General features: G+C 33.2%; 1 long non-coding RNA gene across 1 annotated transcript in view; it reads right to left on the bottom strand.

Annotated features, from left to right (window-relative positions):
- Window positions 1–1,568: 1,568 nt before the first annotated feature.
- Window positions 1,569–16,900, bottom strand: part of LOC119613046 — a 62,782-nt gene continuing 47,450 nt past the window's right edge. Inside the window, exon 3 of the long non-coding RNA XR_005232199.1 lies at window positions 1,569–1,810. This is a non-coding gene — a long non-coding RNA (uncharacterized LOC119613046). The remainder of the gene's footprint in view (window positions 1,811–16,900) is intronic.

Genomic DNA, 16,900 nt, shown 5'->3' with positions numbered 1-16,900 from the left:
CAGTTCTAGTTCAGTTCTAGTTCAGTTCTAGTTCAGTTCTAGTTCAGTTCTAGTTCAGTTCTAGTTCATTCTAGTTCAGTTCTAGTTCAGTTCTAGTTCAGTTCTATTCTAGTTCATTTCTTTCAGTTCTAGTTCAGTTCTAGTTCGTTTAGTTCAGTTCTAGTTCATTTCTAGTTCAGTTCTAGTTCAGTTTCTAGTTCAGTCTAGTTTCAGTTCTAGTTCAGTTCTAGTACAGTTCTAGTTTAGTTGTAGTTTCATTTGTAGTTCAGTTGTATTCAGTTGTAGTTCAGTTGTAGTTCAGTCTAGTACAGTTCTAGTTCAGTTCTAGTTCAGTTCTAGTTCATTTTAGTTCAGTTCTACTTCAGTTCTAATTCTGTTCTAGTTCAGTTCTAGTTCAGTTCTAGTTCAGTTCTAGTTCAGTTCTAGTTCAGTTCTAGTTCAGTTCTAGTTCATTCAGTTCAGTTCTAGTTCAGTTCTAGTTCAGTTCCTAGTTCAGTTCTAGTTCAGTTCCTAGTTCAGTTCTAGTTACAGTTCTAGTTCAGTTCTAGTTCAGTTCTAGTTCAGTTCTAGTTCATTCTAGTTCAGTTCTAGTTTCAGTTATAGTTCAGTTTAGTTCAGTTCTAGTTCGTTCTAGTTCATTCTAGTTCAGTTCTAGTTCAGTTCTTAGTCAGTTCTAGTTTAGAATTGTTATTGATCACTTCTCAGATCTTAAGTTTTTATAACATTTTATAAAAACTTACCTATTCAAACTATTTATAGGCCGCATACCACTACGTCCCTCTATTATATATGGCCGAAACATCAAACCCTTGATCAAGACGCATGGCCATTTCTAGACCAATCTTGATAAGTTATCACAGCTGTTATATTACCTAGAAACCACAATAAAATCCAAAAATAAATACAACACGTATTAACAAAAATGCGCATTTTAAATACAATAATAATTCTTTTTGTTTGCACTTACGTGTTTATTACCCTTAATCTGCATCTTTTCCAAATTCATAACGGGCTTATCATTATAGATGATAACACCCGCTGCACCACTAAGAAAAACATTTTTGACTTTTTCCTCAAAAGTACAGCGTCCTCGGCGCACCAGGGCTATCCAGGAGATGCCATATGGTGGTATGGGTGTACCATTGGTACCCAACAAATTCGACGAACAGGCCGAATCATCTTTAGGATCTTCGGGTGTGCTAATGTGTATTAGCTTGCCTTGTACGGTTAATATTTTAACCCTCACCATAACGGGCCTTTTCCTCTTGATAGTTGACCACACGCAGTTGTTGGTTTTCCATGTAGGAGTAATTGAGAAAGGCATATGTATAGACATCCATGGCTAGCGCTCCTCTGAGGCTAAAGTTTGTGTTCTATTGGCTGAGTGAAAATAACGCTCTAAGTCTTGATTCGCTATAGACATGGCAGCCACTAAGAGGTAGTGGTGGTGGTAGAGGTAAAACGTAAACCACCTAGCAGGCCCATGCAGGCCAGAAAAAGTAATAGTTCGCGTGAGTCCATAGTATTGTATTAATTATATATTTTTATATATATTTTTTTGCTTTTTGAATTATTATAAAAAAACTGCCGGTTCTTCTGCTTTTCTCCACTTTTTTTCTATTTCATTGGCACTTTTTTAATTTGAACTTATTGAATCTTTTTAAAAAAAACACCATTTATTTAATTATTTATTGTATTATTGTAATTTTTATCTTTTTCTTAAGACTTGTTTTTATTTAAAAATATTTCAGCCAAAAATTTGTATTTTTATTAACTGCCTTAACTTTTCTCGTGCAATGTCGCTCGTAGTCTGAAATTATAAAAAATAAATTTTTTGTTTATTAGTAAAATACAATTAAATTATCAAAATCCATAATGATATTTGGTCTTTTTGTTTTTATTGTGTTTTGCAAATTACCTATAAGTAGATTTTATTAATTTATTGATAAGCTTATTTCTTTTTTTAAATGGACTAACTATCAATAGCAATAAATTTGTTTTGCGGTAAAAGAAGAAAAATTGAATGGAAAATATTTTAAAAATACTTTGGAATATTCTTGGTTTGTTTATTATTATTATTTTTTAAGATAAAGTTAGTTTGTCTAGAAGTTCTTTAGTTAGTATTTGAAATTATTGTTATTAATAGCATGGTGGGTAGTACAGTCAATCAGTTTGTATTATTGGCAAAATACAAAGTCATCCCTTGGCAACTTTAATTAAAACCGGTTTTTGACCCACTTGTTTTGTTTGGAGCTTAATCAAACACGTTTATCTTATAACATACATACTTATAATTTTGTTCAATTCAAAAATGAACAGGCCTCTTAAAAGAGTCTACAGAGTGTTACAAATATTGTATTATAATGGAGTACCTATCGCTGTCTTGGTTTCACAAAGGTTAAAGCTCTAGACAACTCTAAAGTTTAGACCATAGGATAACTTGCACTAGAACTGAACTAGAACTGAACTAGAACTGAACTAGACCTGAACTAGAACTGAACTAGAACTGAACTATAACTGAACTAACTGAACTGAACTAGAACTGAACTAGAACTGACTAGAACTGAACTAGAACTGAACTAGACTGACTAGACGACTAAGAACTAGAACTGAACTAGAACTGAACTAGAACTGAACTAGAACTGAACTAGAACTGAACTAGAACTGAACTAGAACTGAACTAGAACTGAACTAGAACTGAACTAGAACTGAACTAGAACTGAACTAGAACTGAACTAGAACTGAACTAGAACTGAACTAGAACTGAACTAGAACTGAACTGACGAACTAGAAACTAGAAACTGAACTAGACTGAAACTAGAGACTGAACTAGAACTGAACTAGAACTGAACTAGAACTGAAACTAGAACTGAACTAGAACTGAACTAGAACTGAACTAGAACTGAACTAGAACTGAACTAGAACTGAACTAGACTGAACTAGAACTGAACTAGAACTGAACTAGAACTGAACTAGAACTGAACTAGAACTGAAACTAAACTGAACTATAACTAGAACCTGACTGAACTAGAACTGAACTAGAACTGAACTAGTAACGAGAACTAGAACTGAACTAGAACTGAACTAGAACTGAACTAGAACGGAACTAAACTGAACTGAACTGACTAGAACTGAACTAGAACTGAACTAGAACTGAACTAGAACTGAACTAGAACTGAACTAGAACTGAACTAGAACTGAACTAGAACTGAACTAGAACTGAAATAGAACTGAACTAGAACTGAACTAGAACTAACTAGAACTGAACTAGAACTGAACTAGAACTGAACTAGAACTGAACTAGAACTGAACTAGAACTGAACTAGAACTGAACTAGAACTGAACTAGTACTGAACTAGAACTGAACTAGAACTGAAACTAGAACTGAACTAGAACTGAACTAGAACTGAACTAGAACTGAACTAGAACTGAACTAGAACTGAACTAGAACTGAACTAGAACTGAAACTGAACTAGAACTGAACTAGAACTGAACTAGAACTGAACTAGAACTGAACTAGAACTGAACTAGAAACTGAACTAGAACTGAACTAGAACTGAACTAGAACTGAATAGAACTGAACTAGAACTGAACTTGAACTGAACTAGAACTGAACTGAACTAGAACTGAACTAGAACGGAACTAGAACTGAACTGGAACTAGAACCTGAACTAGAACTGAACTATGAACTGAACTAGAACTGAACTAGAACTGACTAGAACTGAACTAGAACTGAACTAGAACTGAACTAGAACTGACTAGAACCTAAACTAGAACTGAACTAGAACTGAACTAGAACTGAACTAGAACTGAACTAGAACTGAACTAGAACTGAACTAGAACTGAACTAGAACTGAACTAGAACTAAACTAGAACTGAACTAGAACTGAACTAGAACTGAACTAGAACTGAACTAGAACTGAACTAGAACTGAACTAGAACTGAACTAGAAACTGAACTAGTACTGAACTAGAACTGAACTAGAACTGAACTAGAACTGAACTAGAACTGAACTAGAACTGAACTAGAACTGAACTAGAACTGAAACTAGAACTGAACTAGAACTGAACTAGAACTGAACTAGAACTGAACTAGAACTGAAACTAGAACTGAACTAGAACTGAACTAGAACTGAACTAGAACCTGACTAGAACTAGAAACTGAACTAGAACTGAACTAGAACTGAACTAGAACTGAACTTGAACTGAACTAGAACTGAACTAGAACTGAACTAGAACTGAACTAGAAACTGAACTAGAACTGAACTGAACTAGAACTGAACTAGAACTGAACTAGAACTGAACTAGAACTGAACTAGAACTGAACTAGAACTAGAACTAGAACTAGAACTGAACTGAACTGAACTGAACTAGAACTGAACTGAACTAGAACTGAACTAGAACTGAACTAGAACTGAACTAGAACTGAACTAGAACTGAACTAGAACTGAACTAGAACTGAACTAGAACTGAACTAAATCTGAACTATAACTAGAACAAGAACTAAGAAGAGAACATGTCTAGACTGTTGACTTGATCATTGGTATACAATAGACAATAGACAGTAGACAAAAAATCAGACTGTGGTCTAGACTATTTACCTATAAAGAAAGTTTCATTAAGTTCATAGAAAAATTTTCGTGGAAAACTAACAAAAATCACTGTCTACTGATTGTCTGGTGTCAAAATTCCCTTTAACTATTCATTGTTCACTTTTGATTTCTTTTACTTAAAAACGACAAAGCAATGTTGACAAAGACAACATTTGTAATTTAAAACCTCGCCAAACTATTAAGCGTTTTGACCTTTTTTGCTTTGAAAATAAAGAAAATTAATTTATTGTTCACAAGAAAAGTCTATTTAATGTTCTTAGACGATAAAGAAAATTAACACAAATTTGTGTTACTAACAACTGGCTTTTATCTACTTAAAGGAAAATAAAAATAAATTTTAAAAATATTTTCTTTATTTGTTTAAATTTTTGGTTGCTGTCTTAATTTTTGTTGTTGTTTTGTTACAAAATTTCCCAACTGCCTGTAAATCAACAAATGACACACGCCAAAAAATGTAGTGGGGGTTTCTGTACTTATATTGGTGTGTTTTATTTGGTTTGTAAAATTGTTTTCTAAAAAAGGCACCCTACAGTTGGAAAATAAATAATGCTGGTAATTTTTAACGAAGGCAACTGAACTAGCATTGAAGTAGAATTTAACTAGAACTAAACTAGAACTGAACTAGAACCGAACTAAAACTGAACTAGAACTGAACTAGAATTGAACTAGCACTGAAATAGAACTAAACTAGAATTGAACTAGAACTGAACTAGAACTGAACTGGAATTGAACTAGAACTGAACTGAACTAGAACTGAACTACAACTGAACTACAACTGAACTAGAACTGAACTACAACTGAACTACAACTGAACTACAACTGAACTAGAACTGAACTACAACTGAACTAAAACTGAACTAGAACTGAACTAGAACTGAACTAGAACTGAACTAGAACTGAACTAGAACTGAACTAGAACTGAACTAGAACTGAACTAGAACTGAACTAGAACTGAATTAGAAATGAACTAGAACTAGAACTGAACTAGAACTGAACTAGAACTGAACTAGAACTGAACTAGAACTGAACTAGAACTGAACTAGAACTAGAACTGAACTAGAACTGAACTAGAACTGAACTAGAACTGAACTAGAACTAGAACTGAACTAGAACTAGAACTGAACTAGAACTAGAACTAGAACTGACTAGAACTAGAACTGAACTAGAACTGAACTAGAACTGAACTAGAACTGAACTAGAACTGACTAGAACTGAACTAGAACTGAACTAGAACTGAACTAGAACTGAACTAGAACTGAACTAGAACTGAACTAGAACTGACTAGAACTGAACTAGAACTGAACTAGAACTGAACTAGAACTGAACTAGAACTGAACTAGAACTGAACTAGAACTGAACTAGAACTGAACTAGAACTGAACTAGAACTGAACTAGAACTGACTAGAACTGAACTAGAACTGACTAGAACTGAACTAGAACTGAACTAGAACTGAACTAGAACTGAACTAGAACTGAACTAGAACTGAACTAGAACTGAACTAGAACTGAACTAGAACTGAACTAGAACTGAACTAGAACTGAACTAGAACTGAACTAGAACTGAACTAGAACTGAACTAGAACTGAACTAGAACTAGAACTGAACTAGAACTGAACTAGAACTGAACTAGAACTGAACTAGAACTGAACTAGAACTGAACTAGAACTGAACTAGAACTGAACTAGAACTGAACTAGATTTGAACTAGAACTGAACTAGAACTGAACTCGAAGTGATGTAGAACTTAACTAGTGATGAACTACAACTGAACTAGAACTGAACTAGAACTGAACTAGAACTGAACTAGAACTGAACTAGAACTGAACTAGAACTGAACTAGAACTGAACTAGAACTGAACTAGAACTGAACTAGAACTGAACTAGAACTGAACTAGAACTGAACTAGAACTGAACTAGAACTGAACTAGAACTGAACAAGAACTGAACAAGAACTGAACTAGAACTGAACTAGAACTGAAGTAGAACTGAACTAGAACTGAACTAGAACTGAACTAGAACTGAAGTAGAACTGAACTAGAACTGAACTAGAACTGAACTAGAACTGAATTAGAACTGAACTAGAACTGAACTAGATTTGAACTAGAACTGAACTAGAACTGAACTAGAACTCAACTAAAACTGAACTAAAACTGTTGTCCTCTCCTTAATCTGTACTGCTTTGTTCAGCCGTTAACCACCCACTCCCAGATCTGCAATTGTTGTCAATTTAAAAACATTTTTTATAAATAAATCTATTATTGTTTAAAGTATTTATTTTTATTGTTAATTTTTTTTGTTGCCATTAACAAATGTGCGAGTATGTGAGCAGATTTTGTTAAACCAAAATATACATTTATTTATATTTAATTTTTTTCATTTGATTTTATCGAGTATTTTATGGGCAAGCAGCCAAAATATTTAACGAATTTTTAAACTGCAAATAATATAAAAATAATACTACTTTTAGCAAATCGAGAAAAAAAAATTATTTATTTTGTTGTTAAAATGAATTTTGCAAACAAATGCGTTTTTTTTTATTTGGTCGAAATTGTTTATTTGTTTTGAAATTTTGTTGATTTTTAATTTTTAGTCAGTCATTGATCTTAATGTTTTTTTTTTGTTTATATAACAAAAAAATAATAAAAATAAACATTTGTTTATTTGACAAAAATGTATATTTTTTATTTGGACAAAGAACTTTTAATTCGTGCCACTGAGTAACAAGTGTCAAATTATATATATTTTCTGAAAAGTACCTTTACGTATTGAAAATTAAATTTTGAATTACGTATTTGCATTGGAGAATTTCAGAATGTGTGCCAAATGTTAAATAAAAACAATTATTCAATTAGATTATTTAAGAATATTCACAAGTTCTCTTAATGACTGAGTGTTAATCATATGAAAAACCTGATGATTACTGTATAATCTTGACGCCACACATTGACTGACCACAATACTAAGAAAACCTAATTTTGAAGTAGGGACCCCACTAATGTGGCCGCAAATACAGCCACATCTATAAGACTCCCCAGTTTATTAAAAATTCATGCGTAATTCACTTACTGCGTCTATATTTTCTGCCATTGTTAATGCATTTTATTTATGATTGTCTTTGGCCAAGACCAAGCCAACTTTAAGCCATATGAAAAGAAATCAAAAACCATAAAACTATTGCCAAGAAAAAAATAACCGCCAACCCACACGCACGAGTACAATTTAAATCTCTGTCTACTCTGTACATAAAATGAATTTAAATGATTCTTCGTTCATACGATTATTCAGAAAAAAATTATGCGTTTTGTTGCTGTTTCGTTAAAAAACACATTGTAAACCATAGCTTTCGAAGGTTCTTAACTTTGGGTGTCATAAATGTGGCTCCAAACTGGTTGCTATTGTATGGATTTCAAGTATTTAGATTTAACGGATAATGTAAAAATCTAGAAAAGAAACCCAATAGGAAATTTGGGTGTTATAATCAAAAGGCTACAGTTCAGACTATAGACAAACCTATAATCCAGACTATAGAGAAGACTATAGTACAGAACACAGACAAGACTATGTATAAACAAGACTATAGTCCAGACGATTGACAATACTAAAGTCTAGTATATAAAGTAGACTATAGACTACAATATAGACCAGACTATAGACTAGACTATGGACTAGACTATAGACTAGACTATAGACCAGACTATAGACTAGACTATAGACTAGACTATAGACTTGACCATAGACTAGACTATAGACTTGACCATAGACTAGACTATAGACTAGACTATAGACTAGACTATAGACTAGACTATAGACTAGACTATAGACTAGACCAGCGGTTCCCACCGATTTTTACTTCGCGGACCCCTTGAAGAACTTATTTAATTTCGCGGACCCCCATACATATTTTGATATTCTATTGTTCTAAATAATTATCCATCCGAAAATTGACCTAGTCCATTAATCCCTAGGTCTAATAAATGTAGAGATGTCATATCTATAAAATATTCCCGTACATTGAGAATATATAATATTTCATATATATTTGATCGTGAGATCTTTCATGTTCATTTTTCTTCAAGGTAGCGAAAAGGTTTCTTTATCAAATATTGTCACATGTGCTTAAGGAGTCACGTTTCAAAAATTTGTTGCGATTGCAAAGGGTGAACTGAGTAAGTGAGCTAAGTTTTCGGGAAAATAATATAAGAAAGTTGGACTTCTTCTATGTTGTTGCGGAATGCGTTATCCGCATAATATATGATTTGAACTCTTTGTTAAAGTACTGTGAATTTAGAACTAAAATTTGAATTTTAAAATACCAACGAATTATTTTACTTCATGGTTTTTGGCTACATATTTACGCGAAACGCTATGGATTTTCTGATGTTAATTTAATAATATGTATTGGTCGACAAAATCAAGTTAAAATCTGTGTATCACTTCGGATTGGAATATTTATAAAGAGATGCATAAAGAGTCACCTCTGTTTTGAAAATATATAATTTTAGTCCTTTCAAACAAGAACACTTTTGCTTACAATTTGATAAACTTAAATCTGTAATAAGCTTGTCTTTGAATTGAACTTCATACTCCGGAATACCAGTATCCCTAATTTAATTGTAAGGCAGAGTATTATTTGTCTGAAATAAAAACCATTATTTCAGTACATATACAGGAAATAAAAATTACAAATCACGCAATACTTAACTTTATAAAAGTTATACAATAAATTTGTAGGGCCTAGCTTCTTCCTGATAAACAACCGAAAAAATAAAATTCAAAAAGTCACCAAAAAATTTGGGATTATTGCACAAAAATTGGAGATATTTGTACATACATATAAAAGAATATTGTCTATTCATGTTTTTTTCGTTCGTCTTCGCGGACCCCCTAGGATTTTACTACGGACCACTAGGGGTCCGCGGACCCCCATTTGGGAACCGTTGGACTAGACTATAGACCAGACTATAGACTAGACTATAGACTAGACTATAGACTAGACTATAGACTAGACTATAGACTAGACTATAGACTAGACTATAGACTTGACCATAGACTAGACTATAGACTAGACTATAGACTAGACTATAGACTAGACTATAGACCTGACTACAGACTAGACTATAGACTAGACTATAGACTAGACTATAGACTAGACTATAGACTAGACTATAGACCAGACTATAGACTAGACTATAGACTAGACTATAGACTAGACTACAGACTAGACTATAGACTAGACTAGACTAGACTAACTAGACTAACTAGACTAGACTATAGACTAGACTACAGACTATAGGACTACAGACTAGACTATAGACTAGACTATAGACTAGACTATAGACTAGACTATAGACTAGACTATAGACGTAGACTATAGACTATACTATAGACTAAACTATAGACTAGACTATAGACTAGACTATAGACTAGACTATAGACTAGACTATAGACTAGACTATAGACTAGACTATAGACTAGACTAGACTAAGACTAGTAGACTAGACTATAGACTAGACTAGATAGACTAGACTAGACTAGACTAGAACTATAGCTAGACTAGACTATAGACTAGACCTAGACTATAGACTAGACTAGACTATAGACTAGACTAGACTATAGACTAGACTAGACTATAGACTAGACTAGACTATAGACTAGACTATAGACTAGACTATAGACTAGACTATAGACTAGACTATAGACTAGACTATAGACTAGACTATAGACTAGACTATAGACTAGACTATAGACTAGACTATAGACTAGACTATAGACTAGACTATAGACTAGACTATAGACTAGACTATAGACTAGACTATAGACTAGACTATAGACTAGACTATAGACTAGACTATAGACTAGACTATAGACTAGACTATAGACTAGACTATAGACTAGACTATAGACTAGACTATAGACTAGACTATAGACTAGACTATAGACTAGACTATAGACTAGACTATAGACTAGACTATAGACTAGACTATAGACTAGACTATAGACTAGACTATAGACTAGACTATAGACTAGACTATAGACTAGACTATAGACTAGACTATTGACTAGACTATAGACTAGACTATAGACTAGACTATAGACTAGACTATAGACTAGACTATAGACTAGACTATAGACTAGACTATAGACTAGACTATAGACTAGACTATAGACTAGACTATAGACTAGACTATAGACTAGACTATAGACTAGACTATAGACTAGACTATAGACTAGACTATAGACTAGACTATAGACTAGACTATAGACTAGACTATAGAAGAGACTATAGACTAGACTATAGACTAGACTATAGGCTAGACTATAGACTAGACTAGACTAGACTATAGACTAGACTATAGACTAGACTATAGACTAGACTATAGACTAGACTATAGACTAGACTATAGACTAGACTATAGACTAGACTATAGACTAGACTATAGACTAGACTATAGACTAGACTATAGACTAGACTATAGACTAGACTATAGACTAGACTATAGACTAGACTATAGACTAGACTATAGACTAGACTATAGACTAGACTATAGACTAGACTATAGACTAGACTATAGACTAGACTAGACTAGACTATAGACTAGACTATAGACTAGACTATAGACTAGACTATAGACTAGACTATAGACTAGACTATAGACTAGACTATAGACTAGACTATAGACTAGACTATAGACTAGACTATATACTAGACTATAGACTAGACTATAGACTAGACTATAGACTAGACTATAGACTAGACTATAGACTAGACTATAGACTAGACTATAGACTAGACTATGGACTAGACTATAGACTAGACTATAGACTAGACTATAGACTAGACTATAGACTTGACCATAGACTAGACTATAGACTAGACTATAGACTAGACTATAGACTAGACTATAGACCTGACTACAGACTAGACTATAGACTAGACTATAGACTAGACTATAGACTAGACTATAGACTAGACTATAGACTAGACTATAGACTAGACTATAGACTAGACTATAGACTAGACTATAGACTTGACCATAGACTAGACTATAGACTAGACTATAGACTAGACTATAGACTAGACTATAGACCTGACTACAGACTAGACTATAGACTAGACTATAGACTAGACTATAGACTAGACTATAGACTAGACTATAGACTAGACTATAGACTAGACTATAGACTAGACTATATACTAGACTATAGACTAGACTATAGACTAGACTATAGACTAGACTATAGACTAGACTATAGACTAGACTATAGACTAGACTATAGACTAGACTATAGACTAGACTATAGACTAGACTATAGACTAGACTATAGACTAGACTATAGACTAGACTATAGACTAGACTATAGACTTGACCATAGACTAGACTATAGACTAGACTATAGACTAGACTATAGACTAGACTATAGACCTGACTACAGACTAGACTATAGACTAGACTATAGACTAGACTATAGACTAGACTATAGACTAGACTATAGACCAGACTATAGACTAGACTATAGACTAGACTATAGACTAGACTACAGACTAGACTATAGACTAGACTAGACTAGACTAGACTAGACTATAGACTAGACTACAGACTAGACTACAGACTAGACTATAGACTAGACTATAGACTAGACTATAGACTAGACTATAGACTAGACTATAGACTAGACTATAGACTAGACTATAGACTAAACTATAGACTAGACTATAGACTAGACTATAGACTAGACTATAGACTAGACTATAGACTAGACTATAGACTAGACTATAGACTAGACTATAGACTAGACTATAGACTAGACTATTGACTAGACTATAGACTAGACTATAGACTAGACTAGACTATAGACTAGACTAGACTATAGACTAGACTAGACTATAGACTAGACTAGACTATAGACTAGACTAGACTATAGACTAGACTATAGACTAGACTATAGACTAGACTATAGACTAGACTATAGACTAGACTATAGACTAGACTATAGACTAGACTATAGACTAGACTATAGACTAGACTATAGACTAGACTATAGACTAGACTATAGACTAGACTATAGACTAGACTATAGACTAGACTATAGACTAGACTATAGACTAGACTATAGACTAGACTATAGACTAGACTATAGACTAGACTATAGACTAGACTATAGACTAGACTATAGACTAGACTATAGACTAGACTATAGACGACTATAGACTAGACTATAGACTAGACTATAGACTAGATAGACTAGACTATAGACTAGACTATTGACTAGACTATAGACTAGACTATAGACTAGACTATAGACTAGACTATAGACTAGACTATAGACTAGACTATAGACTAGACTATAGACTAGACTATAGACTAGACTATAGACTAGACTATAGACTAGACTATAGACTAGACTATAGACTAGACTATAGACTAGACTATAGACGACTATAGACTAGACTATAGACTAGACTATTGACTAGACTATAGACTAGACTATAGACTAGACTATAGACTAGACTATAGACTAGACTATAGACTAGACTATAGACTAGACTATAGACTAGACTATAGACTAGACTATAGACTAGACTATAGACTAGACTATAGACTAGACTATAGACGACTATAGACTAGACTATAGACTAGACTATAGACTAGACTATAGACTAGACTATAGACTAGACTATAGAAGAGACTATAGACTAGACTATAGACTAGACTATAGGCTAGACTATAGACTAGACTATAGACTAGACTATAGACTAGACTATAGACTAGACTATAGACTAGACTATAGACTAGACTATAGACTAGACTATAGACTAGACTATAGACTAGACTATAGACTAGACTATAGACTAGACTATAGACTAGACTATAGACTAGACTAGACTATAGACTAGACTATAGACTAGACTATAGACTAGACTATAGACTAGACTATAGACTAGACTATAGACTAGACTATAGACTAGACTATAGACTAGACTATAGACTAGACTATAGACTAGACTATATAGACTATAGACTAGACTATAGACTAGACTATAGACTAGACTATAGACTAGACTATAGACTAGACTATAGACTAGACTATAGACTAGACTATATACTAGACTATAGACTAGACTATAGACTAGACTATAGACTAGACTATAGACTAGACTATAGACTAGACTATAGACTAGACTATAGACTAGACTATGGACTAGACTATAGACTAGACTATAGACTAGACTATAGACTAGACTATAGACTTGACCATAGACTAGACTATAGACTAGACTATAGACTAGACTATAGACTAGACTATAGACCTGACTACAGACTAGACTATAGACTAGACTATAGACTAGACTATAGACTAGACTATAGACTAGACTATAGACTAGACTATAGACTAGACTATAGACTAGACTATAGACTAGACTATAGACTTGACCATAGACTAGACTATAGACTAGACTATAGACTAGACTATAGACTAGACTATAGACCTGACTACAGACTAGACTATAGACTAGACTATAGACTAGACTATAGACTAGACTATAGACTAGACTATAGACTAGACTATAGACTAGACTATAGACTAGACTATATACTAGACTATAGACTAGACTATAGACTAGACTATAGACTAGACTATAGACTAGACTATAGACTAGACTATAGACTAGACTATAGACTAGACTATAGACTAGACTATAGACTAGACTATAGACTAGACTATAGACTAGACTATAGACTAGACTATAGACTAGACTATAGACTTGACCATAGACTAGACTATAGACTAGACTATAGACTAGACTATAGACTAGACTATAGACCTGACTACAGACTAGACTATAGACTAGACTATAGACTAGACTATAGACTAGACTATAGACTAGACTATAGACCAGACTATAGACTAGACTATAGACTAGACTATAGACTAGACTACAGACTAGACTATAGACTAGACTAGACTAGACTAGACTAGACTATAGACTAGACTACAGACTAGACTACAGACTAGACTATAGACTAGACTATAGACTAGACTATAGACTAGACTATAGACTAGACTATAGACTAGACTATAGACTAGACTATAGACTAAACTATAGACTAGACTATAGACTAGACTATAGACTAGACTATAGACTAGACTATAGACTAGACTATAGACTAGACTATAGACTAGACTATAGACTAGACTATAGACTAGACTATTGACTAGACTATAGACTAGACTATAGACTAGACTAGACTATAGACTAGACTAGACTATAGACTAGACTAGACTATAGACTAGACTAGACTATAGACTAGACTAGACTATAGACTAGACTATAGACTAGACTATAGACTAGACTATAGACTAGACTATAGACTAGACTATAGACTAGACTATAGACTAGACTATAGACTAGACTATAGACTAGACTATAGACTAGACTATAGACTAGACTATAGACTAGACTATAGACTAGACTATAGACTAGACTAGACTAGACTATAGACTAGACTATAGACTAGACTATAGACTAGACTATAGACTAGACTATAGACTAGACTATAGACTAGACTATAGACTAGACTATAGACTAGACTATAGACTAGACTATAGACTAGACTATAGACTAGACTATAGACTAGACTATAGACTAGACTATTGACTAGACTATAGACTAGACTATAGACTAGACTATAGACTAGACTATAGACTAGACTATAGACTAGACTATAGACTAGACTATAGACTAGACTATAGACTAGACTATAGACTAGACTATAGACTAGACTATAGACTAGACTATAGACTAGACTATAGACTAGACTATAGACTAGACTATAGACTAGACTATAGACTAGACTATAGACTAGACTATAGAAGAGACTATAGACTAGACTATAGACTAGACTATAGGCTAGACTATAGACTAGACTATAGACTAGACTATAGACTAGACTATAGACTAGACTATAGACTAGACTATAGACTAGACTATAGACTAGACTATAGACTAGACTATAGACTAGACTATAGACTAGACTATAGACTAGACTATAGACTAGACTATAGACTAGACTATAGACTAGACTATAGACTAGACTATAGACTAGACTATAGACTAGACTATAGACTAGACTATAGACTAGACTATAGACTAGACTATAGACTAGACTATAGACTAGACTATACTAGACTATAGACTAGACTATAGACTAGACTATAGACTAGACTATAGACTAGACTATAGACTAGACTATAGACTAGACTATAGACTAGACTATAGACTAGACTATATACTAGACTATAGACTAGACTATAGACTAGACTATAGACTAGACTATAGACTAGACTATAGACTAGACTATAGACTAGACTATAGACTAGACTATAGACTAGACTATAGACTAGACTATAGACTAGACTATAGACTAGACTATAGACTAGACTATAGACTAGACTATAGACTAGACTATAGACTAGACTATAGACTAGACTATAGACTAGACTATAGACTAGACTATAGACTAGACTATAGACTAGACTATAGACTAGACTATAGACTAGACTATAGACTAGACTATAGACTAGACTATAGACTAGACTATAGACTAGACTATAGACTAGACTATAGACTAGACTATAGACTAGACTATAGACTAGACTATAGACTAGACTATAGACTAGACTATAGACTAGACATAGACTAGACTATAGACTAGACTATAGACTAGACTATAGACTAGACTATAGACTAGACTCTAGACTAGACTATAGACTAGACTATAGACTAGGACTATAGACTAGACTATAGACTAGACTATAGACTAGACTATAGAAGCATGCATAGACTATAGACTAGACTATGGACTAGAATAGGTATGGTCCATACTGTAAATGCTATCCTTAAGAACCTAGTGATCATATTTCTTATGAACTACCTTATTTTTAGCTTGAATTAAAATTTATTACAATTTTTGCCATGATATACACAGCAAAAAATTTACCATTGAATAAAATTCTGCAGTTGTGGGTACTGTAAACAATATTTGCGTTTAAACAAAAAAATATTGTGACATTTATTAAAACAAATAAATCTTCAATGCCAGCGCCTATGAGCCGTACCGGTTTAGTTTTGTAAAAAGAAGTCAAGAGTGTAAAAATACAACACACATTTGGAATATTTTATTAAATTAGTTGGAGCATTATTTGAAACAACATGAACTTGTTAAGAACAAAAACTTTAATAACTAACAAAAATTCCAAAAATAACATAATCATGACTTCACTAAAT

The sequence above is a fragment of the Lucilia sericata genome, unplaced genomic scaffold, assembly GCF_015586225.1.
Source record: "Lucilia sericata isolate MDLA Ls3-8-SP2 unplaced genomic scaffold, ASM1558622v1 Contig001940F_arrow, whole genome shotgun sequence".
In the NCBI taxonomy this organism is placed as follows: Eukaryota; Metazoa; Arthropoda; class Insecta; order Diptera; family Calliphoridae; genus Lucilia; species Lucilia sericata.
Note: the sequence above shows the minus strand (reverse complement) of the source record. Positions and strands in the feature narration are given on the sequence as shown.